General features: G+C 43.1%; 1 protein-coding gene and 1 long non-coding RNA gene across 2 annotated transcripts in view; one reads left to right on the top strand and one right to left on the bottom strand.

Annotated features, from left to right (window-relative positions):
- Nucleotides 1–27,829, bottom strand: part of KIAA1217 (KIAA1217 ortholog) — a 451,458-nt gene that overhangs the window by 407,470 nt on the left and 16,159 nt on the right. The gene's annotated exons all lie outside the window — the stretch shown is intronic.
- Nucleotides 14,642–27,829, top strand: part of LOC123590072 — a 29,187-nt gene continuing 15,999 nt past the window's right edge. Inside the window, exon 1 of the long non-coding RNA XR_006708597.1 lies at nucleotides 14,642–14,977. This is a non-coding gene — a long non-coding RNA (uncharacterized LOC123590072). The remainder of the gene's footprint in view (nucleotides 14,978–27,829) is intronic.

Raw genomic sequence — 27,829 nt, 5'->3', positions numbered from 1 at the left:
TGATAGTTACGTGGCCATAACTAATTGCGAGGAAGGCTGGAAAAGGGAATCTTTTCTCCAGATGCCATTATGCCCAGCCAAGAACCAGAGCTCTGTTGCCAAGGAGGCAAAATGCAGTGATAGATTGGTAACTAACTGCCTCTGACACCCTCCTGTCCTGGAAGTGGTTACAAAGAGCATTTCACATAAACTGCCATCATCTGATGAGTGGCGAGGGTGTTGGTAAAACTGTGCCACAAAGCACCATCTCATCACAATGTTCCCCGTGCCAAGAACTGGTCTCCAATTCCTTAGTGACTCCTACTCTTCCTTCAGGCCTCAGCTCCGCACCACTCTCCTGGGAAGGTCTTCTCTGCCTTCCTACCACACTGCAAAACCTATGTGCCTCTCTTTCCCTGGTGCCCAGTCCAGTGGAGGTTTTCCATTTGCACATGTGCCTCATGGTTTGATGGCCACATTGGTTTCCATCTCAGGCTGAAAGCCCCACGAAGGCAGGGACTTAGTCTTCTCATTTGTTTACTCACCATCATATCCTAAAAGAGCGCCTGCATCATAGCAGGTATTCAATAAAGACTTGCTGAAGAATGAAATCAGACTCCTGCACAGAGGCAATGCAACCCTCTTGAGGACCTACTCTGCTCAGAGGGAGACAGGCAGAACTGCAGTTTCAGTGGGTCTGGAATAAGAAGAATCTCAGTCCTACATGAGAGCAGACCCTACTGATCTCTTGGGCATGAGGAGAGCCTAGAAGCCTATCTGTGTCTGGCCCAGCTCACTGCTCTTAAGGCAACTGTCCTCACCTCTGGGATAAGCTAAAGAAAGGGTTCTTTAAAAAGCGGCTATCGGGGCGCCTGGGTGGCGCAGTCGGTCGAGCGTCCGACTTCAGCCAGGTCACGATCTTGCGGTCCGTGAGCTCGAGCCCCGCGTCGGGCTCTGGGCTGATGGCTCAGAGCCTGGAGCCTGTTTCCGATTCTGTGTCTCCCTCTCTCTGCCCCTCCCCCGTTCCTGCTCTGTCTCTCTCTGTCCCAAAAATAAATAAACGTTGAAAAAAAAAAAATTAAAAAGCGGCTATCTTTGGTACATGAATGTCTCTGAACATAAACCCCCTGCTCTACCTACTCTTCCCTCTCCTGAACCCAGTCCATCTGACGTCTACACTGAGATTTTCTATTTTGGCTGTCTGCTAGTGCTCTCTGGGACTTGATGCTTTCTACTATCCTGATATTTCCCGAGTCTGTTTTTCTGGGACTTTATCTCAGGTTTCCTCTTGCTACTCATCTTTTTATTGCTTCTATGAGCCCCTAGAATTTCAACCTCGACCCACACTTCATAGATGTATGCTATACTTTATAGATGTAGTTGGCCACGTATATTTGTGTTTACATAACTATACGATAAAATGTGTCGCCGTCATTCTATGGTGGTGGGAGGTTAGTCATTGTCAACACTTTCCTTGGTGTCTTCATAAAATTTCAAGTAGAAAACTACTCCAAAAATTTGAAATGATAAGAATGTGTCTTAGAGGAGGGGTGCCCAGGTGGCTTAGTTGGTTAACTCTCCAACTTGGGCACAAGTCATAATCTCACAGTTTCTGAGTTCAAGCCTTGCATCGGGCTCTGTGCTGACAGGTCAGAGCCTAGAGCCTGCTTTGGATTCTGTGTCTCCCCCTATCTCTGCCCCTCCCACGCTCATGCTCTCTCTCTGTCTCTCAATAATAAATCAGTGTTAAAAAAAAAAAAAGATTAAAAAAAAAGAATTGTCTTAGGGGAGCCCCTCTGATTACTCTAGGCAAGATTCTGCAGTGAATAAAGTGAGACACACACCTTTAACAACATGTTACTTTACTGATTTAAAAAATCAAGCTTACCATTTTCTGTCTGACCCCCATAACTGGAGCATAAACACACAAGTTTTATGGCATACAAAAGATGTCAGCTCATAGGCAGTTGAGGGCTTGGATGGGAGAGCCATATAATTAGAGACACAGTCCCCCTGTATCTTTAGAATTTGGTATCTGAGAACAGGCTTTCAGCCGCCAAGTTGGCTCATGGTCCAAAATGGCTGCTAGATAAAATTTTAATAGACTTTACTTTTTATGGCAGTGAGGTTCACAGCAAAATTGAGCAGGTAAAGTACAGAGTTCTCATATACCTCCTGCCTCTATATGCATGACCTCTTCTACCATCAACATTGGCATCAGAGTAGGGTATTTGTTACAACTGGTGAACCTACACTGACACGTCATTATCACTCAAAGTCCATAGTTTACATCAGGCTTTACTCTTGGTGTTGTACATTCTATGGGTTTGGACAGATGTATGATTGGACAGTGGTATACCTATCACTATAGCGTCATACAGAACAGTGTCAATGTCCTAATGGCTCTCTGTGCTCTGTCTATTCATCCCTCCCTTCCCCAGCCCCTGGCAGCCACTGAGCTTTTTACTGTCTCCAGAATGTCATATAATTATCATCATATATTTTGTAGCCTTTTATATTGATTTCTTTCGCTTAGTAAAATTTAAGATTCCTCCATGTTGGTTTTTTTTTTCACCATTTGACAGTGCATTTCTTTTTAGTGCTGAATAATATTCCATCGTGTGGACATCCCACTGTTTATCTGCTTACCTACTACAGGACATCTTGGTTGCTTCCAAGTTTTGGTCATTATGAACCAAGCTGTTATAAACATTTGGTTTTTGTGTGGATAAAACTTTTTAAGTCATTGGAGAAAACATTGAGCAGTACAGCGGTGGGATCTTATGGTAAGAAGATACTTTGTTTTGTAAGGAATTGCCAAACTTTCTTCCAAAGTGGCTGTACATTTTGCATTCCCACCAGCAGTGAACGAGAGTTCCTGTGGTTCTCCACCTTCACCAACATCTGATGTGGTCTGATGTGGTCAGTGTTTTGGATTTTTGTTATTCTAATAAGGGATGTATAAGCATCTCATTGTTTTATTTTGCAATTCTCTAATGACACATGATGTTGAGCATCTTTTCATATACCTATTTACCATTTGTATATCTTCTTTGGTGAGGTGTCTGCTCAGATATTTTGCCCATTAAAAAAATTTTTTTATTTATTAATTTTAAGAAAGAAAGAGAAGGGAAGGGGCAGAGAGGGAGGGAGAGATGGAGAATCCCAAGCAGGCTGCGTATTGTCAGCACAGAGCCTGACATGGGGCTCAAACTCATGAACATGAAATCATGACCTGAACCAAAGCCAAGAGTTGGACACCCAATTGAGCCACCCAGGTGCCTCTGTTTTACCCATTTTTTATCCTGGTTGTTTATTTTATTTAAGAGTTATTGTATTTGAGAGTTCTTTGTATATTTTGGATAACAGTTCTTTATTAGAGGTGTATTTTGCAAATATCTTCTCTTAGTCTGTGGTTTGTCTTTACATTATCTTGCCACTGTCTTACAGAGAGCTGGAGTTTTTGATAAAGCCGGCTTTGATAAAGCCCAACTCATCACTTATTTCTTGCATGGATCATGCCTTTGGTGTTGTAGCTAAAAAAATCATTGCCAAACACAAGGTCATCTGGATTTTCTCCTATGTTACCTTCTAAGAAGTTTACAGTTTTTCAGCTTAAATTTAGGTCTATGACCCATTTTGAGGTAATTTTTTGCGAAGGGTGTAAGGTCTGTGTCTAGATTTATTTTTTGCACACAGATGTCCAGTTGTTCTAACACCATCTGTTTGCTTCATTGTATTGTCTTTGCTCTTTCATCAAAGATCAGTTGTTCTCTATCTGTTCCAGTGACCTATTTGTTTTTTCTTTTGCCAATACCACACTGTCTTGATTTGTGTAGATTTAGAGTAAGTCGTGAAGGCAAGTAGTGTCAGTCCTCCAACTCTGTTCTTCTTCCATATTGCATTGGCTCTTCTGGGTCTTCCGCCTCTCCATATAAGCCTTGGAATCAGTTTATCAATGTCCATAAAATAACCGGGTGAGATTTTGATTTGGATTGCATTGAATCTATAGATCAATCGAGAAGAACTGATATCTTGATGGTATTGAATCTCCCTATCCATATACATGACATATCTCTTAATTTATTTTTTTTTGATTTGTTACATTGGAGTTTGTGGTTTTCCTCATATAGACCTTGTATACATTTTGTTAGGTTTATACTTAAGTATTTCATTTTAGAGGGTGTTAATGTAAATGGCATTGTGGGATTTTTAAAATTTTGAATTCCAATCACTTGTTGCTGGTACATAGAAAAGCCATAGACTTTTATATATTAACCTTGTATTCTGTATTTTTGCTATAATTGCTTATTAGTTCCAGGACTTTGTGTTTTGTTGCTGTTGTTGTTGTTGTCATTAGTCCTTTTGGATTTTCTACATGGATGATCATGTCATCTGCAAACAAAGAGTTTTATTTCTTCCTTTCAGTCTGCACACCTTTGAATAATTTTTAAAAATGAAGATGCAACTCATATACCATATGTTGACCCTCTGCAATGGTACAATTCAGTGGGTTTTACTATGTTCACAAAATGGGCAACCATCGCCACTATCTAATTCCAGACCATTTTCATCACTCAAAAAGAAACCTCATACTCATTATCACCTCTTTCCCCACTCCCTAGATGAACTGCATTTTACAAAAGAATCCAACATCCAAGATAAATAAATTATTGTGACAAAATTTAAAAGTACGAAAGGAAAATAAAAAACAAAATACAATTCAAAACACAACATGACCAATTTCCAAGTGAAAAACCCTAGACTAAACATTATGAAATTGTCATTTTTATAAGCAAAATCGCCTACTGGTGGCAATTTCATATGACTCAGCCTAATGTTTGCATCGGTATACTTGAATCACTGAATTGTTTCAGAATACCTTCACGACTACAGTGTTTACCTTAACTTAGTTCCCAAGCATAGCAACAATAATGTGTAAGCAAAACACGGATAAATGAAAGGTGCAAATGTTCTAAAAACCACACTCGAATCTTGGATTTAAGCATCCTTCAGTGCTGACCTATCTCCATGAGAATAGATGCTTGGGCAGTTTCCTAAACATGTACAGAAACGGGACCCAAATACAAGTAATTTCAGGGGCTCCTGGGTGGTTCAGTCGGTTAAACGTCCGACTCTAGGTTTCTGCTCAGGTTATGATCTCATGGTTTGTGAGTTGGAGCCCCATGCTGGGCTCCACGTCGACAGCCTGGAGCCTACTTGGTCTTGTCTCTCTCTCTCTCTGTCTCTGTCTCTCTCTTCTGCCCCTCCCCTGCTCTCTCTCTCTATAAATAAATAATTTTAAAAAAAAATTAAAAAAAATTTTTAACAAAATCTTTGTATAGTATTTAAACTTATCAAAGAAATTCATGAATAACTTACATATTTTAAAACTCCACTAATCACCATCAGAGAAAAGAAACATGGGACTTGTGGCAGGACTGTGTGCCCACTGTGAGCCCTTGTCTCCTCAGACATCCCATCAGCTGGGTTTCTGCAGCAAAGTATGCTATTAATGCACGGGTACTGTTTTCACCAAGCTGTGACTGTATTTTGACCTTGGCCGTTATTGCGAGTTGTTTGGGCAAATTCCTCTTTTTGTGTGCGTTATTTCTTTTGGGCAAGAGTTAATATGTGGATTTGCTTTTTTTGTCATTGTTTTTGTTTGTTTGTTTGTTTGAGGAAAAGAAAAACCATAAAAGCTCAAAGAATCCTTGCTAGAGGGCTAAAATGTCGAAAATAAAATGGCCAGGAAGTTCCTGATACTAAAAATTCACGCAGCTCCTTTAGACATGTCCTTTGCATGCATTTTCTTAGAGCAGCTGATAACAGGGCTACCTAGCTGAAATTTTCTTTCCCTGGCCCATTTCATGAGGAAAATGTCAGAAAAACAGTTTCCAAAAATTGACACTAAAAGGGAGAAAATGGAGCAGCAAAATATCTGGGGTAATCGACATCTAAATAATACAGATTTTCACTTTGCTAGAAATATATTCTTTGTTATAAATCTTAATACACACACACACACGCACACACACATATATATTAATTTTTTAAATTTTTATTTATTTAAGTAATCTCTACACCCAATGTGGGGCTTGAATCCATGACCCTGAGATCAAGAGTCACATGATCTTCCAACTGAGCCAGCCAGGTGCCCCTAAAAAATTAGTATATTTAAAAAATAGTTTGAGAAGAGAAGAGTTAATGATATTTCTTCCCTTTCAGGCAACTCTCTAAACTGGGCCAGGACACAAACTAAATGACAGGCTTGCTAAGAGCAATATTCACTTTATATATTGAGTGCTAGCCTTATGTAAGACACTGAGTGAAAACACATCCTATTTATGGTAAAATTTGAAGATCGGTAGACAGAGCAGAGAAGGAACATATTATAGTTTGACAACACCGAGGTATGTTTATTTTGTTGTTGGTATTTTTTTTTTTTTTGGATAATTTTCAGGTCCAAAGGATGGCATATACTTGGGGGAAGAGAATTCTGTTCATATTATTAGTGCACTATGCCCACCTCCCTGGATTAGTGCTAAGAGTTACAGAGAGTTCTAACTACCATTAGAACATACACCCAAAAGGCTGTCATCTGCAGAGAAAGTTTTATTCCTAGTCCGCGACATGGATGTGCACCCTGCTGCCCTCAAGTTATTGGCCAAGTAGAGTAACAGCATAGGGCTTGTTACCAACACAACAGCAGCCTCATACCCCTGTGTCCTGGTGGCATGATGAGAAAACCCTAAAAGGTTTGAAGACCACTGAAATAAGGCACAGAGACCTGGAAGGTTGATTGCTGTTATGAGGAAGGCAAGGAGAGAAGGACAAAGCTATCCCAGTGATGCCCACCCACGAGAGTGCCAGCAGCAGCAATGTCTTCCTCTTGGTCCCATATTTCAGGCCATTGTTTTCCCCTATGCTTTGAAGTCTAAAACCACTCTATTTTTCTTCCCAGTTTAAGTTAGGCAAAAATAATTCCATCTCCTCCACACTTGGGTGAGATCTTGGCCCCTGAGTGGTACCTGTCTCTAGAACCTCTCCCGCACTCCACTCCCCCCCCCCCTCCGCCCAGGGCCCTCTTGGTGTCTCTGTTTCCGTAGAATCCCATGGGCCTTATTGATAGCTACTCCCCTGCCCATGCTCAGCAAAGCAGAGTTCACCAGGTCTGTAAGCCACACACTCACCCGTCACTGCATTATTGTCTGGGGCTAATTGCCCTTCTTTCCGGGTCACCTGTGCCAAACATGGGTGGCAACTGGAGGGAACACAGCAGAAAAAAAGGTGTGATGCCTTTGGAATAAGACAATCTGCAGCTTACAGTCCCAGGCAGCTCCCCGATGATGCTGTGGCCATGACCATGTGTGAAATGTGGTCTGGCTTCACACAAGTCTCCCTGAAGAAAAGGAGACGACCTGCAGAGAAAATTATCTGCATAAACAATGATTTCACATCAGCTTTCCTCGCAGATGGTCCTGATTTGGAAAAGGTATGCAGACGGTCTTTGAAATATGACTTCTATGTGTTAGGCCACTTGGAATTCTTACTGTGTAAGCGTCACCATCCCCATGACAATTTATTGACCTGACATCATTAGCTTCCTCTGAAACCCAGTTCTCTTTTCTTCATTTATTTTTATTTCACAAATCACTAGACCCTAATTTCAGAATCTACTCTTTCCCTTCTCACTTCCAAATACAAATTAGTCATCAAATCCTATGATTTTTTTTGTCTCTCCCTGTTCCTACTGTCACCATTCTAATCCTGACCCTTATTATTCCATGCCTGGCCCATTCCATTATACTCTCCATGGTTTAGGTTTCCCCAACTTACCCTGCACACAACTACCAAATTGGTACCATTCAACACATTTTTCTCCTTGTCTTTGTATGCACTGATGCCTTCCGTGGCTCCCCATTACCTGTCTACAAAGTATTGTGCTGTGCATTTAAACTTATTACCTTGGTTTTTATTTCCTTCCAACAGATACTGGCCTTAGCTCTGAGGAGACTTCAGTGAACTAGCCAGGTCCATTTCCTGCTCGCTTTTTAGAGAAGGCTGTTGATACTAAAGAGAAATGCTCAGAAAGAACAACAATGCAGGGGCACCTGGGTAGTTCAGTGGGTTAAGTGTCTGACTCTTGGTTTTGGCTCAGGTCATGATCTCTCTGTTCATAGGATGGAGCCTCGGGTCAGGCTCTGCACTGATAGCACAGAACTTGCTTGGGATTCTCTCTCGTCCTCTCTGCCCTCCCCCCAGACCTCAAAATAAATAAATAAACCTACCAAAAAAAAAAAAAAGAAAGAAAGAAAACTATGAAAACATGCCATGACAGAAGCAAAGCTAGTCTCTAGGGTCATGGGAGGCTTCCCCAGAAGTGACATTTAAACTGAGGCCTGAAGGGTGTATATGGATCAGTGAGTGAAGGGGACAGCACATGCAAAGGACCTGACATAGGAAAGAGCCTGATGTATCTGTGGGAAGAAAAAAGGCTGGCGGGGAAGCACAGTGGAGAAGAAAGGGCGAAGGTCACTGTGTATGTGGGGCGGGGGGGTGCAAACCAGGCAGAACCTGGTGGGACGTGTTGAGGAACTTAAGCTTCATTTAAAAAAGCATTATAAAACCCCAGGCAGGTTTGAAGCAGAGGAATGCAATTCACTTTGTTTAAAAAAAATTACCCCGTGGGGGAGGGGAAGGAAAAAAAAAAGAGGTTAGAGTGGGAGAGAGCCAAAGCATAAGAGACTCTTAAAAACTGAGAACAAACTGAGGGTTGATGGGGCGTGGGGGGGAGGGGAGGGTGGGTGATGGGTACTGAGGAGGGCACCTTTTGGGATGAGCACTGGGTGTTGTATGGAAACCAATTTGACAATAAACTTCATATATTGAAAAAAAAAAATTACCCCAGCTGCACAGTGCAGAAGGTCTGAAGAAGATGCTGCTGGTGACTAAATAGAAGTGCCACAGTATAGATGACAGATGGTGGTGGCTTGGGCCATTGTGGCACCATTGAAGTGAGTGGAAAAGGAGCAAATACATGGGTTCAAGAGGGAATGAGATGTAGCGAGCAGCAGTGAGGGACAGAGAGGGGAGGCAGAGAGGGAAGTCAAGGATGATGGCCAAGCTCTTGGTCTCTAGTGAGTTGGGGGCCCAGGAGAGGAAGCAGATGTGGGTGCAGGGAAGGCCTGGATGCTAACTGGAGTCTGGGATTTAGTCCACAGTACTACTGGGTTTAGTCCACAGTGGCAGCATATGACTGTCTGGAGCTCAGAAGAGAGGTCCCCAGGGGAAAGGCAAATTGGAGAGTCATTGGAATATTCGGTACTTGTGATTGTGGGAGTGGATGAGGTTGACAGGGAGAACCAGCAAGGTAGAAGGGAGAGTTGAGAAGGAAGACCTTGCAAGGGAGTGTGAGAAAGGGAAGCTAGTCTAGTAGGAGAAAGTTGGAGCAGGTGGTACCTGGAAAACTAAGGGAAGAGAGTGTGTCAAAGGATGGTAGTGTTAAATGGCTAAATAAAGACAACTACGTCCCCATGGGGTTAAGGAAGTCATGAGCATCATTTTATTTTCCCACGTGCTAGTTTGTATTCCATTTGGGGGAATCCCCCACATCCTAGTTGCTACGTAAAAATCCATACATTAAAATACACTCTGTGCTTTAGAGTTCTCTGGGTTTTGCCAAATGCACAAAGTCTTGCATTCACCACCACGGTCAAGACACAGGACAGTTCCATCCCCACCGCACCCCCCAAATTTCCTCATGCTGTCCCTTTAGCTCAGCCTTTCTCCCCAATGCCTGGAAACCACTGCTCTGTCTCCATTCCTAGAGTTTTGTCTTTTTCAAAATGCCATGTGTGGAATCACACATCACGCAGCCTTTTTGCACCCCTGCAAAATATATTTAGGGATCATTCGTGTTATTATGGATTCCTATGTGAATCAATTGCTCATTCCTTTCCATTGCCATCGTGCCGCTAGACCACAATTTATCTGTTCATAGGTCAGAGGACATGTTGGTTATTTTCAGTCTTTGTCGATAATGAACAGAGCTGTCACAAATATTTGCATACAGGTTTTGTCTGAACCCAAGTTTGCATTTCTCTTGGGAGTGTGATTTCCGGGTTGTAGAGTGAGGCTATGTTTAACTTTACAAGCATTAACATCTTGTTGACTTTGTAGTTTTGGAGAGGTGGTAAGATCAAAACAGGATTGGAGAGGGTTACAAAGTAAGAGGGAAGTGAGGTGGCACATGCAGTACGTGAGAGCAGCACTTAAGAAGATTCTGGCCAACATGGAGATAGTGAACAGGGCTGCGGTTGGAGGTGGCCGCCAGGTTAAGGGAGGGAGGGTTTGGCAAGGATAAAAAAAGGCTGGCACATGTTTAATGAGGGCGGGAAGGAGAAAGCAGACAGGGAGAGGTTGAAGATAAAGGAAAAGAGCAGGGTGTGGGGGAGGAAGGGGTAGTAAGGTTTCTGAGAGGGTAGGAGGGACTGGTTTTTGATTACAAGGAAGTAGACCTTCTGTTTTACTGAGAGATCAGGAAAGCAGTGAGCGTCTCAAAGCCCTAGCCTGACCTTAACATGATCTCATAGGGGACAGTAGAAGACAACCTCAGACCTTCCAAGCCTGCACAAACCCTCAACCCAACCAGACAGTCTCTTGACTACACCATGCTCATACCATTCTTTAGGAGCCAGTCAGTGTGTGGGGGAGACAGTCGTCACCATTGCCTGTGATGGAGCAGGTGCTCAGAAGAAGCCAAGCTCCCAGTTCAGTGCATCGTTAACATTTATCCACCGAGGTATTTTGGCCTTATCCTCTACAAAGATACACTTACGATTTTCAAAGTTTGATCTCCATGTCACAAATAACCACCAGTTTACCAAATCGCCTCTAGGTCACAAAACCTGGGGATTCACAGGACTCAGGGACAGGTGGCATAGTCACGAAAATTCCCCTCCCCTTGTACAATCTGGGATCTTAGTCAGCCTTCTTGGCAACATAAACATTTTTCCTTGCTACACACCCTGACATTGACCCCCGATAATTAGAAGCTCAGCTGCCTTCTCCTCTCACTCATTCATGAGTAAAGCAGGATGTATTCCTTCTACTCTTAAAAAGAAAATGGGGGGCACCTGGGTGTCTCAGTCGGTCAGACGTCTGACTTGGGCTCAGGTCACGATCTCATGGTTTGTGAGTTTGAGCCCCGCATCGGGCTCTCTGCTATTAGCACAGAGCCGGCTTCTGATCTCCTGTCTCCCTCTCTCTGCCCCTCCCCCCACCAAAAATAAATAAACATTTAAAAAAAGAAAATCATTGTAACAATAATGACACAATAAGAAAAACAGCACTTATATTAGTTTACATGATTACAATGCAAGTTGCTGGGCATATTGTTGAGGAAATGAAGGTTTTCAGACCTTCTGGGAATATCTGAAATGACTCCAGCCAATCATTCGGATTCCAGAAAGCCTCATGCTGATATGTAGCAGAGCAATTTGTGAGCCAAGACTGATAATCACAGTCAGCTGTTGGATATCAGATTTAACACCTTAAAAACTCATAGGAACCAATAAATGTTTTGTGGAATAGTCCCATACAAAAGAACTGGCTATGGTAATCTCATCTTAATGTACCTGAAAAAGCGAGGGGTTTAAAGTCAGGAAACAGAATTTCTTGTTTTTGGAAAAAGGTTTGGAGACAACCATAAGTCTAAAACAATCAGGGAAGAATTCTCTAGGTGGCCGGTTGGGCTCTGAATCCAGAAATAATCTACACAGGTGACTAGTGTTTTAATGGCTTTTGGTTATTGTTTTTATTTTCTCAGCCACAGTGTTACATATCTCAGGGTGGCCATACTCTAAATAAATTTATGTGTACTTTTGAGAAATTCCTTGTAGAATACTTAGCATCTTTATAACAGGGCTAAGAGAGTTTGGAAGTAGCTCTGTGATTATAAGGTCATTGCCTGATTTTGGATCACTCACAGACTTCTAGAGGGCAGCCGCTCTATGCTGGGCACTGGGGGTAGTGTGAATTAGAAGTGTCCCTCCCATGACAACCCTTACCGTCCCTCCCCACAGATGCTCTCTGGGAGAGATCCGAAAGCAGAGACTAGAATCCAATGTGATCTGTATCACTGGGAACACAAGAAGAGGAAGATTAGCTCTGTGTAGAAACTTAGAGAAGACCTTTTTAAGAAGGCATCTGAGTCTACTGAATCTCAGTGAATGAGCAGGATCTCCCTGATGGAGGAGGCACAGAACAAGGCAAAGACAGAGTGGTCAAGATGCACTGACACAGAGACACCGAGAACACGGGCTGGGAAATGACTCCTTGAGCCTGAGATCCCTGACTTCCCAAAGCCATAAGCCTTTCTTCAGGGGAAAAAGCACTCTCTACCTAATCCTTGGACTTTGTCCTGTGCCACACAGCTACAGGGCTGCTGAGAGATGTAGAACGGACACGGACCAGTGAGCCCAGGGAAACGATGCTTGGGTCACCTTGTCACCCATGGACAATCCATTCACTTGGCTTGGGAGGCCAGCAGATGCCCCACTGCCTTTTTATCCCATTGTGGGAAGCCCTGGGAGCTAGACACAGCTCTGATCTGATAGAGAGAGAAAACTACTCACAACAGACTCTTTCTAGTTTCTGTGAAGCCAGGAAGCACATCACCTTCCAACTCCTAAATGTGCAGGTGTGAAGACAGTGCTACGGTCTGTCACCGTGAGCAAGAAGACTCTGCCATGTTGGAATGAGCCCCTTGTCACAGAGCATAATATGCCTTCTCCGTGGCTGTTATAAACTGAATGTTTGCGTCCCTGCAAAATTCATATGTTGAAATCCTAAGCCCCAGTGTGATGGTAGCAGAGGAGGTAAGGCTTTTGGGAGGTGACTCAGTCATGAGACTGAAGCCCCCATGAATGGGATTAGTGTCCTTGTAAAAAAGACCCTAGGCAGCTCTCTGCTTTGTACCACGTAAGACAAATATAATGAAAAGGAGGGACTCTGCAACCCAGAAGAGGGATCTCACCAAAAATCTCAGACTTCCAGCCTCCAGAACTGTGAGAAATAGATATCTGTTGTTTATAAGCCATTCAGTATATATTCTGAACAGCAGCCTCAACTGACGAAGACAGTGGCCTACGCTGTACAAACTGTCTCCGCAGGTGGCATTAAAGAGATAGTCAGTATTCAAGATTCTGTCTCTGTACATGGAATAAAGCGAGGCCAGCTAAAGGGTGTGAAGATTGAATCTATGGCCTTTGGTCATTCATTCATTTGCTAATTCATTCTTTCAAACATGTATGATGTTTGCCAAACACTGTGTGAGCAGGGAAAACCTGGGGTAAGAGATAACAGTAATAAAATGTCATCTATTTGGACTCATTTAGTAAGGAATTTGAGAATGATTTGGAAAGTATGTAAAATATAACATTGAAACAAATATTTAATAAGTCAATGAGGAATATAAATAATAGTTGTACAATAATGCTCAATTTACGTAAGACAGTACTTTCCAAGAATCCTCACCGTAGATATACCTTTTAGAAGCATAAGGAGACAATATATTAAAAACAGGGCATTCTTAAAGATTTGTTTAAGTACCTTCTTAAAGATTTGCTATTAAGCCCAGATTTAACCTGATCCTAGTTACTATAAATCTTTTAAATGAAACTACATTTCTTGAAAATCTTCTCTGATTCATACTTCCAACTAAATTCAAGCTGGTTCTGCTACGTTAAGTCCCAGTTGATATTAAGCCTTTTCATTTAACGATGAACAGATTTGCTGAGTCTGGATACCACAAATACCCCTCAGTAATCTCCAAATTAGATGTCTGTACCCAAAGCCTTAGGGGACAGTAGGACCCAGGGCCATGTCACTGCAGGATCGCTACGATACTCCCATGCCCACTGAAGACCTCATTGCCACCTAAGCAAAGGAGCACTACAGTTCCCCGTGAATACATGGAGGAAACACAGGCACAAGGCAGTTGAACTGCTGGGTCAAGGTCACCCTGTGAGTCCCCTCCTAGCAAACTGGAAGCAAGGATCAGGCTGTGTCTTCTCTTATGTCTGTGACTATCTCCCTCCCATTCCTGGAGCTAAGAAACTTCTATTTTTATTGCTAATTTTGATGTTTTTGAGCTTGAGATGGCGTTTCTCAGTCATTCCCTCTCTTCTTCCCTTCATTAATGTTTGGCATATCTATTACATAAAAACACACTCCCCATTAAACAGCAAAGTTATGACATTTATGGAACATTAGCCAGAAAATATGAAACTAAAGCTTTATTCCAAGTTCAATTAGACTGCACCCTTGATAAAATTCAGGATTCTCACAAGAACAAAAAAAAAAGAATCAATCTGGACATACTCCTTATTTAAAATCTTGTACACACGGGAACTTCCAAAGGGGATAAATGAAATAATTAGGCTAACAATCATTCAAATGTCTTTGTTGACATTAAAATATTCTGGCTAATGTCAATCTGATAATGAATGAGTAGCTGTACTCTCCATAACTGAGGGAGGCTATCCAGTTTTGAAATACTGTCAGAAGCAAAAGGAATGCCTAATTTGCTCTATCGCCGAAGGCAGACTTGGCCCTGGAAAAAAGCCTCCTTTGTTGAGGCTCCTTTTTAAAGTTACTTCCATCCTGTTAGTAATTTCCTCCTTTTAAAGCTTTACTCTATTAACAACCAACATCAGACAACCATATCGCGTAGACTCTCACCTGCCCAGTGCCAGGTGTGTGTGTCGTGGGTGGGAGGGAAGGGAGGGGGCAGTGAGGGCAGCTGGGCATTTGCCTGACAGTGACCTAACAAACACATTTTAAAACTGAGATTATATGACTGTATATTTATTTGTGGCATGGGGTGGGGAGGTTGATGGAGATTACTAGTCAAAGGTGCTACAAACTGCCCAGGCTACTCCTTGGCACCACTGGGAACAGTGCTTTCTCTGCTTCAATCCAGACTTTCAGAAATGTGAGTCATGGTAAATGTAATGGTAAATGGTAAGAGTGTCCACTATGGGGCAAGTCGTTGGTGGCAAAGGACCATAAGTCATACCTTTTCCAAAAAGATTTCTGACTTGCAATGAGGACTACAAGTCAAACCAACACAAGTGATCTTATTGTCTGGGCTTCATGTCTCCTAAATGATTCTTAACTTATTCACTTCCCATGGATGGACTGCCCTATCTGAATTGAGCACGACGACCAGCTGACTGTGAGGCAGGCAGCCTAATATTTCAGTGGCCCATTCCCCTCCCTCAAATGTCACCAGTTCATGACATTCCAAAGTCTGGGAACCACTGAACTGTAGATTAATCATCAACCTTTTGCTTAAAAGTAAACTCTGCCGTTTATATCCTTGCAGTATGCTTTATCAGAGGAGATAGTAATAAAAGCAATTATGATATAATTAGTTATTATATAACAATACCTACTTTGGTAAGAGGCTTGCCAGCAGTGAATCTGAATCAGGGGCAGCACACAGGGTGGCAAGACTACACAGACAATCTCTCTCGATCACTTTTTGCTTCTTACTTAAGCCAACTTCTCTGTAGCATCTGACAGCTTTGGACATTTCCTCCCTATTGGTCTGTCTGCTCTACAGCAGCTTGTTTTTCCTCCTGCTCTGACTGGCTTTTCTTGCTTTTCGATGTAGGGTCCATTTCCAAATTTGCCCGTGTCTAAAAGGATGATATGCTTTATTTCTTTGTCATAGGTCCCCTGTTATTTTTCATTAAACATTCTCCCTACAGATCTCATGCATCCTCCTGGCTCTTGGTACCAGCTATAAAGCTGCATCTCCTAAATGTAGTTTACTTGAGATCCAACATACAAAGATTAATTGAGATTAATTGAGATCCTCTGTCCCCCTCTCCCTTTGCCCCTCCCTGCTTGGCACTCTCTCTCTGTCTCTCTCAAAAGAAATAAACTTAAAAAATAATTGAAGTCAATCCTCTCAAATCCTGCTGCTTCTTTATCAACTAAGTTTATGTGATATTCTAAACCCTTTGTGTCATTTCAACAATAAAGTACTGAGTGTCAGGCATACATAAGGGCTCAATGTCTCACCTGACAACCATTTGTTGAGTGCTTTTATGTACCAGGCCCCATTATAGCAACTGGGCATACAGAAGGAAGCAAAACAGACAAAAACCCCAGCCCACATGGAGGGAGCTTACATGCTAATAGGTAGAACATCATAAGTGAAATAAATATGTAAAGCTAAGTAAAATACATGGTAGTTTAGATAATGCTATGTATTATGGGGAAAATGTGATACACAGAAGGTGGATGAGAAGTACTTTGGTAGGAGGCAATTGCCACTTAAACTTGGGGGGCCAGGAGAATCCTCCTGCAAAGGTGACATCTGAACAAAGATCTTAGGGAGACAGGGAGCAAAGCTGGAGCGTCTTCTAGACAGGAGGACTGGCAGGTGCAAAGACTTGGCAACTCTTACCTATAACCTACTAGCCCTTAGGTTTCTCTCCCAAGGTCCAGCCTCAAATGAGACATCTCTTTTAGATGTTCCATGGACACATGAAACTCAACAGCTCCTCAAATACAAGCATACTTTGGGGATATTGTGGGTTCAGTTCCGGACCACCACAATAAAGCAAATGTAGCAATAAAGCAAGTCAAGCGAATTCTTCGGTTTTCCAGGGCATACAAAAGTTAGTTTTACAGGATACTGTAGTCTATTAAGTGTGCAAAAGCATCGTGTCTAAAAAAAACAATGCACATGCATTAATTAAAAATAATTTATTGCTGGGGCACCTGGGTAGCTCGGGTGGTTAAATGTCTGACTCTTGGTATCGGCTCAGGTCATGATCTTGTGATTTTGTGAGTTCGAGCCCTGCATTGGGCTTTGTGCTGACAGTGCGGAGCCTGCTTGGGATTCTCTCTCTCTCTCCCTCTCTCTCTCTATCCCTCCCCCACTCATGCTATTTCTGCCTCTCTCAAAATAAATAAATAAACTCAAAAAAAATACTTTATTGCTAAAAGATGCTAACCATCATCTGAGGTTTTAGCAAGTCATACTCTTTTTGTTGGTGGAAAGTCTTCCCTTGATGTTGATGACTGCTGATGGATCAGGGTGGTGGCCCCTAAAGGCTCGGGTGGCTGTGGCAATTTCTTAAAATAAGATGATGAAGTTTGCCCCATCAATAGACTCTTCCTTTCACAAACAATTTCTCTGTAGCATGCCGTGCTGTTTGATAGCATTTGACCCACGGTAGAATTTCTTTCAAAATTGGAGTCAATCCTCTCAAATCATGCTGTTTCCATTATGTCATTTCAACAATCTTCACATATCTTCACCGGGAGTAGATTCCATCTCAAAGAAACCACTTTCCTTGTTCATTCATAAGAAGCAGCTCCTTATCTGTTCAAGTTTGATCATGAGATGGTAGCAATTCAGTCACATCTTCGGGCTACACTTCTAATTCTAGTTCTCTGCTATTTCCACCCATCTGCAGTGACTTCCTCCACTCGAGTCTTGAATTACTGAAAGTCATCCATGAAGGTTGGAATCAACTTCTTCCAGACTCCTGTTCATGTTGATATTTTCAACCTCTTCCTATTGAATCACAAATGTTCTTAATGACATCCAGAATGGTGAATCCTTTCTGGGAATTTTTCAATTGACTTTCTCTGTATCCATCAGAGGAATTGTCTATAGCAACTAAAGCCTTACACAATATATGTCTATAAGAAATACTATAAAAATGGATATTTCTATAATAAATCTTATTATAAGAAATAAGAAGACTTGAAAGTCAAAATTACTCCTTGATCCACAGGCTGCAGAAGGGATGTTGTGCTAGCAGGCATGAAACCAACATTCATCTCATGTACATCTCCATCAGAGCCCTTGGGTGACCAGGCACATCGTCAATGAGTGGTAATATTTTGAAAGAATCCTTTTTCTGAGCAGTAAGTCTCAAAAGTGGGCTTAAAATATTTAGTAAACCACACTGTGAACAGATGTGCTGTCATTTGGGCTTTGTGGTTTTATAGAGCACAAGCAGAAGAGATTTAACATAAATCTTAAGGGCTCTAGGAGTTTTAGGATGGTAAATAAGCATTAGCTTCAATTTAAAGTCACCAGCTGCATTAGCTACTACAAAGAGGGTTAGCCTTTCCTTTGAAGTTTTAAAGACAGGCATTGACTTCTCCTCTTTAGCTATGAAAGTCTTAGATGACATCTTCTCCCACTATAAGGCTGTTTTGTCTACATTGAAAATCTGTTTAGTATAGCTGCCTTCATGAATTATCTTAGCTAGATCTTCTGGAAAACTTTCTGCAGCTTCTACATCAGCACTTGCTGCTTTACCTTGCACTTTTATGTTATGGAGATGACTTTTTCCCTTAAACCTCATGAACCAACCTCTGCTAGCTTCCATCTTGTCTTCTTCAGCTTCTTCACCTCTCTCAGCCTCCACAGAACTGAAGATTTGAAGAGCGGTAGGGCCTGACTCTGTACGAGGCTTCAGCTAAAGGGAACGCTATGGCTGGTTTGATCTTTTCTCCAGACCACTCAGAGTTACTCCAGAGCAGCAGTAAATCAGTTTTGCTTTCTTATCATCCATGTGTTGGCTGGAATAGCACCTTTAACTTCCTTCAAAAACGTTTCTTCTGCATGCACAACTAGGCTTACTGTGCAAGAGACCTAGGTTTCAGCCTATCTCGGCTTTTGACTTGCCTTCCTTGATTAACCTAATCATTACATTTTGGCGCCCTAACACAATTATAATAATAACATCGAAGATCACTTACCACAGATTACCATAACAAATATAATAATAATGCAAAAGCTTGAAATTTTGCAAGAATTACCAAAATGTGACACAGACACATGAGCAAATGCTATTGGAAAAATGGTGCCAATAGACTTGCTCGACGCAGGGTTGCCACAAACCCTTAATTTGTAAAAAGACACAAAATCAGCAAAGTGCAATAAAGCGAAGCACAATAAAACGAGGAGACTGATCATCTAGCGGTGTGAGGAGCATTCCCCTGTGATCCCTGCCTGGCAAATAGTACCATCATCCACCCGCTGCATGAGGCAGAAACTCCTCCCTCGGCCTCTCCCCTATATCTAGCTAGCTGAAACTTCTTACTGTAGTCATTTTGTCTCTTTTGTCTCTTTATTTTTTAATGCTTATTTATTTATTTTTGAGAGAGAGAGAGTGCTAGAGGAGGAGGGGCAGAGAGAGAGGGAGAGAACATCTTAAGCAGGCTCCATGCTCGGCACAGAGCCCGATGTGGGGCCTGATCCCACAACCGTGAGATCATGATCTGAGCTGAAATCAAGAGTCGGAAACTTAAGTGACTAAGCCATCTGGCCGCCCCCTTACCGTAGTCATTTTAGATTGACATTTGGCTGTAAATGTACTGTATCACCTCACCTGTTAAGCAAGCATCATTTAATTAACATTCAATTGGACAAAATATCAACAGATGTGGGTCCAAGTACTTCAAAATGTGAAGCGTTATTCCCCTATTGCAAAGAAGTGCTAGATAAGACATGGAGACTAATTCTGTCCCAAGATACGTAGAGGCCCATACAGAACCCTACACCTAATGTCACGAAGCTAGCTAGCGATTATTGAGCACTTACTCTTATTTATTTTTCATAAAGCCAAGGCCTGGAGAGATGCGGTAATGTTCCTGAGGTTATAGAAATAGTGAATAGCGGGGTCTGGATGAGAAGTCAGGCAGAGGGATGCCTAGCACTCTGCCCCAGCCATCTGCTCCAAGCCACACGCACACTGTGGTCAGGAGGCCACCACTGGAGGTATGCACAGAGACTGGCTGTGGCACCAGAGGCAACAGCAGAGTCATTGGGAGGGAGGCCTTGCTTATGTCATCAGCGCCAGCTTCTTTCCTATCTTTCTTTCGGAAAATTTGATTTTGGTATCTCACACGTGCTTTATTTTTATGCAAGATGAAAGACTGCAGAAAGGAAGCAAAGGTGCCAAACCAATGACACACTTAAAAATGTTGAAACCCAAGACACCAAGGTGGCTCAGTCCGGTGACCATCCAACTTAGGCTCAGGTCACGATCTCGTGGTTCGTGCGTTCAAGCCTCGCATAGGGCTCTCTGCTGACAGCTCAGAGTCTGCTTTGGCTCCTTCCCCCTTCCCCCCTCTCTGCCCCTCCCTGGCTTGCGCTCTCTCAAAAATAAACAAACGTTAAAAAAATGTTGGGGCGCCTGGGTGGCTCATTCGGTTGAGCGTCCGACTTCGGCTCAGGTCATGATCTCGAGGTCTGTGAGTTCGAGCCCCACATCAGGCTCTGTGCTAACAGCTCAGAGCCTGGAGCCTGCTTCTGATTCTGTGCCTCCCTCTCTCTCTGCTCCTCCCCTGCTTACACTCTCTCTCTCAAAAATAAATAAAGATTAATTTTTTTTTAAATAAAAAAAATGTTGAAGCCCATAATAACTGGGACAAAGGCTGGTGCCCTGGGTAAGTGCAGTGAATTCCTCGGGGGTGAAGTTACCCACACCCATCAGTCATTCCTGTCCAGAGGCTGAAGTACAAGTGGGAACAAAGCACACACCATGGCCTTCAACAACAGAACATTTCTTTTCATCCTCCTTTACTAAGTGGCAATGATAATGCCATGTTTAGTCCCATCTCGACTGCCTGGGGAGATCTATCAAGGGCATGCCTCCAGCAGACTTGACCCCATGGAGTCAAAGATGTACTTCTGGGCCCAGTGGGGCAAGGCTGCAGCCCCTACTTCTGCAGGAAGGAACACCAGAATGTACCCAGTTTCCAAGGGGTTCTAAAACTTGCCTTAGTTTTCAGGCATGTTCCATTCTACTGAAGTAGGTGATTGTTATGGGTTCAGGTTAAAAGCAAGGCAGGAAGCTGAAACCACCCAGTGCAACAGGAAGGAGAGGGACCAGGTGGGAGGAGGGTTCCCTGGAAAATGAATGGCCAGCATGAGTCAGGCTTTCTCCGGCCCCCCCTCCCCCACCACCCCCGCCCACAGAAACAAAAATTCTGTGCCTTGATAGCCCAAAGCAGCTCACATCAGGTGATCTGATGAGACATTCTTGCAGTCTTAAAATTAAGTGTAGCCATTTAAGACATCGCTATTCACCACACCAGTTTTGGTATCCCAGTTCATTTTCGTTAGATTTCATAAACAGCAAGTAAACAATCGGGAGAAATGATTTGGGGCACCAAACACCCCATCACAGGCTTATTTGCATGTACCTTCATCTCCTTATAAATTGGAACCGTGGTCTAAAGATCACAGCGTCATCAAATATGCAGGAGAAATGATTTTTAGCACATCCACAGTACAATCACTCCACTGGAATCTTAAATAAATCACTTCATTTTCAACTGCAATGTAAACCCTATGAAAGATGTAGGAAGCTTTAAAATAGATTTTCATGACACGCTAACTCATACCATTGTTCCCCCAATCGTTGTCGTATTGATCCAAAAATAACAATAATCTCCGCCATTCAGACCCTACTTGCTTAAAAATAATTTTGACAAGTGTTAAGATTAACTTAATCAGGGGCGCCTGGGTGGCTCGGTCGTCCAACTCTTGATTTCAGCTCAGGTTATGACCTCATGATTTGTGAGTTCAAGCCCTGTGTTGGGCTCTGCACTGACAGCTTGTAACCTGCTTGGGATTCTCTCTCTTTCCCTCTCTCTCTCTCTGCCCCTTTCCTGCTCTCACATGAGTGCTCTCTCTCTCTCTCTCTCAAAATAAATAAACATTAAAAAAGATTAACTTATAGATTTTTCAGTGTTGAAAAGCACGTTCTAAACTATTAATACTATAAGAACATAAGTGGAATGCTTAAATCGCCTGCCTAAAACAACAAGCTGTTCCAAAGACCATTTACATACCAAAAATGCACCTATTAAGTTGAGGTGCTATCTAGAAATAATTTTTATTTATACATTAAGTCAAGTATACTTGCTTAACCTAATTTAAATCACTGTGCAAAGTTGGAAGAAATTAAAATGTTGTTTCTTTCAGAGTCTTAAATTTGCGACAAGCTTTTCCTCCCAATTATAGTTAATTAGTGAGGCTTTATTGTAACAATAAATCACGGGGGACGCTTCTAGTTTCATGGGTGGTTGATGCTGATTCTAATCAGAATGGCTGACCTACTGCTTGAGCAAGGATTGGCTGCTTCTGGAAGGCCCCATTAATGACTTAGGTCAACAGATGTACCACTGAGCAATACTAGTCATGCCAAGGACAGAGTGTCCCTTCTTCCTCCCCCAACGTCTAAAAGAAAACCGAGGATAAACACTGACCTAGGAGGACCAGACAAACAACCAAGCAGCCTATAGTATCATCAGACTTGCAAGGGGCTTGCTCGACCAGCAGCCATTACTAGTAAAATGAACCTGTTTTCATCTCCCACTCCACTGATATTTCACCAGATCTCACACACCTACGAGAAGTCTTAAACAAAAATAAGAAAGGGAAAGAGGTCTTGGAAATCAGGAGATTTAATTAGGGATCCTTTGGGTTTAAGTAACAGATATCTACTCACAATTGTGTAAGCAAAACAGTAGAACTTATGGGATGCGAGGGTATTGCATTCGAGACACAGGCAGGAAGCAAAGAAGGGCCACGTGATGGTCTGGCCTCAGCAGCTTCATCTGTCTCTGTCGATACTTCATCTCCCCGCTCATCTCTTTATTGTTTTCTCAGCTACTCCTTGCACTGGGCCAAACTGGGATGTGCCAGGATGTTCTGGTTTAAGTACCAACAGAAACTTCCTACCATCTCTCAGATCTGATTCTAACTTTTCAGAAGGGAGTATCTGTTACACGAGTGTTTCACTACAGGTGGGCCACGTACAGCCTGGCTTTGCAGATGCAAACATTGCTACAGGGGCCATGTCTGTGGGTGATGGGGATGTACAAGTGGCTATGCCACCCACTTATTTATCTACGACCTGTGCCAGGGTGGCTCTCCTCTTTGCAAATGATTCATTTTCTGGGCACAAGAAAAATGTCCTTCATGGAATAGGTACTTTCTTTTTATTTTTTAAAGTTTATTTATCTATTTTGAAAGAGAGAGAGAGAGAGAGAGAGAGCGTGCACACAAGTGGGGGAGGGGCAGAGAGAGAGAGAGAGAGAGAGAGAGAGAGTCACAAGCAGGCTCTGTATTGTCAGCACAGAGCCCAATGTGGGGCTCGAACTCACGAACCGGGACACCATGACCTGAGACAAAATTCAGAGTCAGACCCTTAACCAACTGAGCTACCCAGGTGCCCCCGGAATAGGTTATTTCTTATATAAGATTGATCATAGATCTTTTACAGAAAACATGTGTCAGTATTTCAAAGAAATGGGAATAATCATATACCTTATTTATATTTAAATGGGCTTATCTTATTTCCTTTTAGGGATGATATAATACCATGAAGGAGTAGATGGTATTATTCCATTTATTTTCTAAGGGAAATGGAGATTGTTACCCTGCTCATACAGACAGGAAATGATGTTTGATAAACAGTGTGCCAGCAGAGCTGAATGGTGTGGACAGAACGTGCCCAAACCCAACTCTGGTGCTCAGAGCTGCCTCCTGGCCCTGTTATAGCTTCATATGGCCCTCCATTACAGTGAGGGTGACTGCCACTCTCCCATTGCCTCTAAACTGTGCCTTTACTCCGAACCTCACAGTTATACATCACAGAGTATCTCTTCTTCTCTGCTTTCTGTATTTGTTTTCTTTACTCATGTATCTTTCATAGTTGACCTGACAAATCCTTTCATAAGTCCATTAATGGAGGGATGAAGTGGATTAACATAACTCCCCAGTGTGTTCCAAGTGCAAGAGGAACCCAAAATGCCATGGCATTGACCACTCGTGGAATAAGAAAGCTGAGGAAGGCAACCTAGAAACCCATTAGCTACTGTGTCCCTGCATTTTTATAGGGAAATGTTAGGTCCAGAGAGGTGAACTGTCACTCAGCTAATAAAGGGAAACGCTGAGATTAGGGCCCAAGCACTTGCTCACACATCAGCATCACTGGTGAATGTCCGGTGTGAAAATACTTCCTTGAGAGAGAAATAATGCAGTATAAAGCAAATGGATTTGCTGGGGGAAAATCCTAGAAAGCTGTTGGTCTAAGTTAGAGCTCATGGTTAGAAGACTTCCCACTTGATTGTTCAGCCCTTCTCCAGACTCCCTGACTTCTCAGGGACCCAAGAGTACCATTCTGTCTGGCCTTCTTCTCTGTCACAATGGCCAGCCCCAAACCCCAAAGCCAATTCAAATCCTTGGGCCACATTTCCCCTAATACATCCCCCCCCCCCTTAACTTTCCTACTACTTTATATCTGAATCTTCTTTAAGTAGTATTTTTACTATCAGTTTTTAAATAGTGGTTTTAGCTTATTAGGTCAGAGTATATTAGCATCTGAACTCCTAGGAATTCAAATCTCTCTACTTTTTCTAGTATTCTCTTAGCATAGTAAAGAGAACAGGCTTTTATTTTATGTTTTTGGTCACGACAGGGGAACATAGGGTATTGGAGACAGATGACCCTGAGTTTGGGTCACAACTCTCCAGTTTTGAGACCCCTAGTTCAGGCATTTAACTTTTCTTTTTTTTTATGTTTATTTATTTTTGAGAGAGAGAGAGAGAGAGAGAGAGAGTGAGGGAGGGAGAGAAAGCATGAGCAGGGGAGTGGCAGAGAGAGAGGGAGACACAGAATCCAAAGCAGGTTCCAGGCCCTGGGCTGTCAGCACAGAGCCCAACATGGGGCTCGAACTCACGAGCCGTGAGATCATGACCTGAATCAGAGTCGGACACCCAACCAACTGAGCCACCCAGGCACCCCTGGCATTTAAGTCTTTTAAACTTCAGTTGTACATGAGATTGCTGTCGGGATGGAAAGAGCTATTCTGTACCCATGGAAGCAAATATCCTTAGAAGAGTCAGCAGGCAGAAACAGTTCCCTAAGAGAGAAAAAGAGAGGATTCACCTACCACCATCCCAAAGTTCTTGGGCCTTCAGTTCCAGAAACACAAGGATGAACTGGCTGGGTACAGGGAAGAGGCCCAGACAACAAATCTCTAGGGTAAGTGCCATTTCTTTATGGCCACAAAGTAAAGGGATCTGTATATCTACTGTTAGCCGCACCACATAATGGAGTAGTCCCTATGTTTCTACTCTGCTTAATATCAGTAAGTTCTTCAAGTACTAGATGCTGGGCGTTCATGATTAAACATGGTGTAATCACTCAGTATCAATCTTCAGATGTGCTCAGCAGGAAAAGAAGCATATGGCCTGATATGACTCACAGGCCAGCCATGCTAGTCTGAAGGGACTGAAGGATGTCACAAGCTGGCTACCAATCTCTGTCTCACGTCTTGATGACACCAGTAGATGGATAAGGTCCCACTCACTGCCAGTCTTGCCTTCCAGGGCCTGCTTCCCACAGGTGGTTGCCCATGGAAAATGTCTCCAGGTGCCTGGAATGACAGAAGAATTCTCAGGCTTCTCTTAGAGGCTAAACCATTTTTAGTAATGACCCTCAGATTTTTTTTTTTTCCTTTTTTAAAGTTAAGGTTGGTTACTAAGCACAGTAATGAGAATGGATGAAATGCCTTAAGATTTGGGACGGAACCAAATTTTCAGATCACGAGGGAAACCATGAAAGAGACATTAATATGAACATAAAATAACCAGGTTGAGGATTTACATTCAATAAAGATAAATAATACATCTCTGACTGAAATGAACCACAGTTGTGACAAATAAGGGGAGGAGGAAGAAATTAGCCAGGATAAACTCAAAAGAAGTTGTCAAAAATGTTGGTAAGATAACCTCTTGCCAGAGGCAAAAATCCTAGGAGACATGCAATGGTGGCATTGGCAGACCAGCGAGGAAGGACAGAGAGGCTCCAGTCCTGTGTCTCCAGGCTCCTCTCCTTCCCCTCTCCTTGGGCTTCAACGTCCTTGTATCATCTCCCATGTAAACAAACGAACAATCAAAGAAAACAGCTCTTAAAGAGATGGAATATTCACACAAGGCTTAAAAGGCCAGTAATAATTTGGAATGATATGTCACCCAAGACGGTGTGTGTCTTAGTGCGAGGGCTGGCTTAATTCGGGGAATGAAATGCCTACTTTGGAATCTCAGGCTGTGCTCAGCACATGAGGAAGGGGTTGTGCGTGCGTTTGCGTGCGTGCGTGTGTGTACGTGTGCGTGCGCACGCGTGTGTGTTAGGAGGAGAGGAAGGATGTTCTCTGCTACCTGAGCCCACCAGAGGGGCAGGCAGATGTGGAAATGCAGAGCACGCCCTGAGACGCAGTGCAGGAGACGAAATGGGAATTTCAGACAATCTGAACAGGAAGAAAAAAAAAAAAAAGACTTTAGGGCTCAAAGAAATGTCGTATGACCCACCTCTCCTTGCTCTTCTCTTTCTTATTTGGTTTCTTTGACATTTTTTATGTGACAAAAACGGAGTTTGTTACTGACAGGCTCTTGTGGAGAACTGTTTGAAGAGAGGGGAGACATCAGAGAAGAATGGGGAAATGGAGGTGAAAACTTAAAAACCACCTCGAACCCTCCTTTCTGGGGACAGTCTGCTTATTTTCTGTTACGCTGAAATCTTGCTGCACTCTGTTCTATCAGTGCACTGTCTATCCCAGAGCCCGAATGTGGAAAGAAGCAGGAAGATCCGTATAATTACGTTTCCCACCTAAGCTCTGCTCTGCCTCCCCCTCTAAGCTCTGCTCTCCCCCTCCCCCCCCCCCCCCCCCCATTTGGCGGATGGATCCGAAGCTCACTGCTTGGTCAGGCAGTCAGCTTGTGGCGGTCGGTTACTCAGTTGGCCTCCTTCCTATGAAGCGCAAAGCACCCGCCACTAACTTGCCCCGGTTGGCCCCCCTCTGCTCCGGAAGTGGGGGAGCCCAAGCCTTTAGGGAACACACTCACGTTGGGGTGGCCTCCCCCTCTCCGTTCTCCTGTCCTCCCAACCATTTCCCATATCGCAAGGTTGCTGCAGTTTATCACTGCCTCTTCCAAAGTGTGGCAGCTAGAATAAGGCCGTCTCAAATCCCCAGCCTCCAGTCCCCAGCCTTTGACATGTTTTCAGGGCGATTTTATCCACATCCGAAGCTCAAATAAGCTGACGGCTCCCTCACATTTCAGCTCCATATATTCACCTGGCTCCTGGACATCTGTCTCCTCGAGTGCTCCTCAGACACCTCAAGCTCAGTACGCCCTATTTCTAGTACTTCCTCCACAGCTGCTAGGTACTTCCTGTTCCACGGCGGCTGCACAGATGGCTCACCACTCACTTGGTGGGCCCGGGAAGACACCTCCCGCATCCCATCATCCAAAGTCATCAACTAGGCTTTCTTTAGATTTCCCTTCTTACACCCTACATCTCATTCCTTAATTCAGGCCCCTGCTGAACATCTATGCAGTGCTTGATTTTGTGTGCCTAAGGTTGCCAAGCCTTTGAAGAACACTCTTCTTTCTGACGGGATTCTGTCCCTCTTTCTTAGGTTCACTTCCTCTCTGCCTGTGTTCTCAATCTCTATCTCCATTTCTTCAAACTGCTTCCAAAATTACCTCGGTAGTGTAAATTTGATTGTGTCACTCACTCCCCACTCAACAGTCCCCCAAGTCTTGCCAGCTTATCCATGTTCTCAGCATACTTTGGGCTTCTGAGGCAAAGTGGCTCAGAGCTTCTGTGGCCACTGAATAGTGACCCTTGTCATTGACATAATGGCCTTTGAAGCTATTTGACCACATTTGCCAGACATCCCCTCCATGGATCCTATAAAGGCAGAACATAATTGAGAACCTGAGTTTA

This window comes from Leopardus geoffroyi, chromosome B4 (genome assembly GCF_018350155.1).
Source record: "Leopardus geoffroyi isolate Oge1 chromosome B4, O.geoffroyi_Oge1_pat1.0, whole genome shotgun sequence".
NCBI classification, from domain to species: Eukaryota; Metazoa; Chordata; class Mammalia; order Carnivora; family Felidae; genus Leopardus; species Leopardus geoffroyi.
This window is presented reverse-complemented; position numbering and strand designations above follow the sequence as displayed.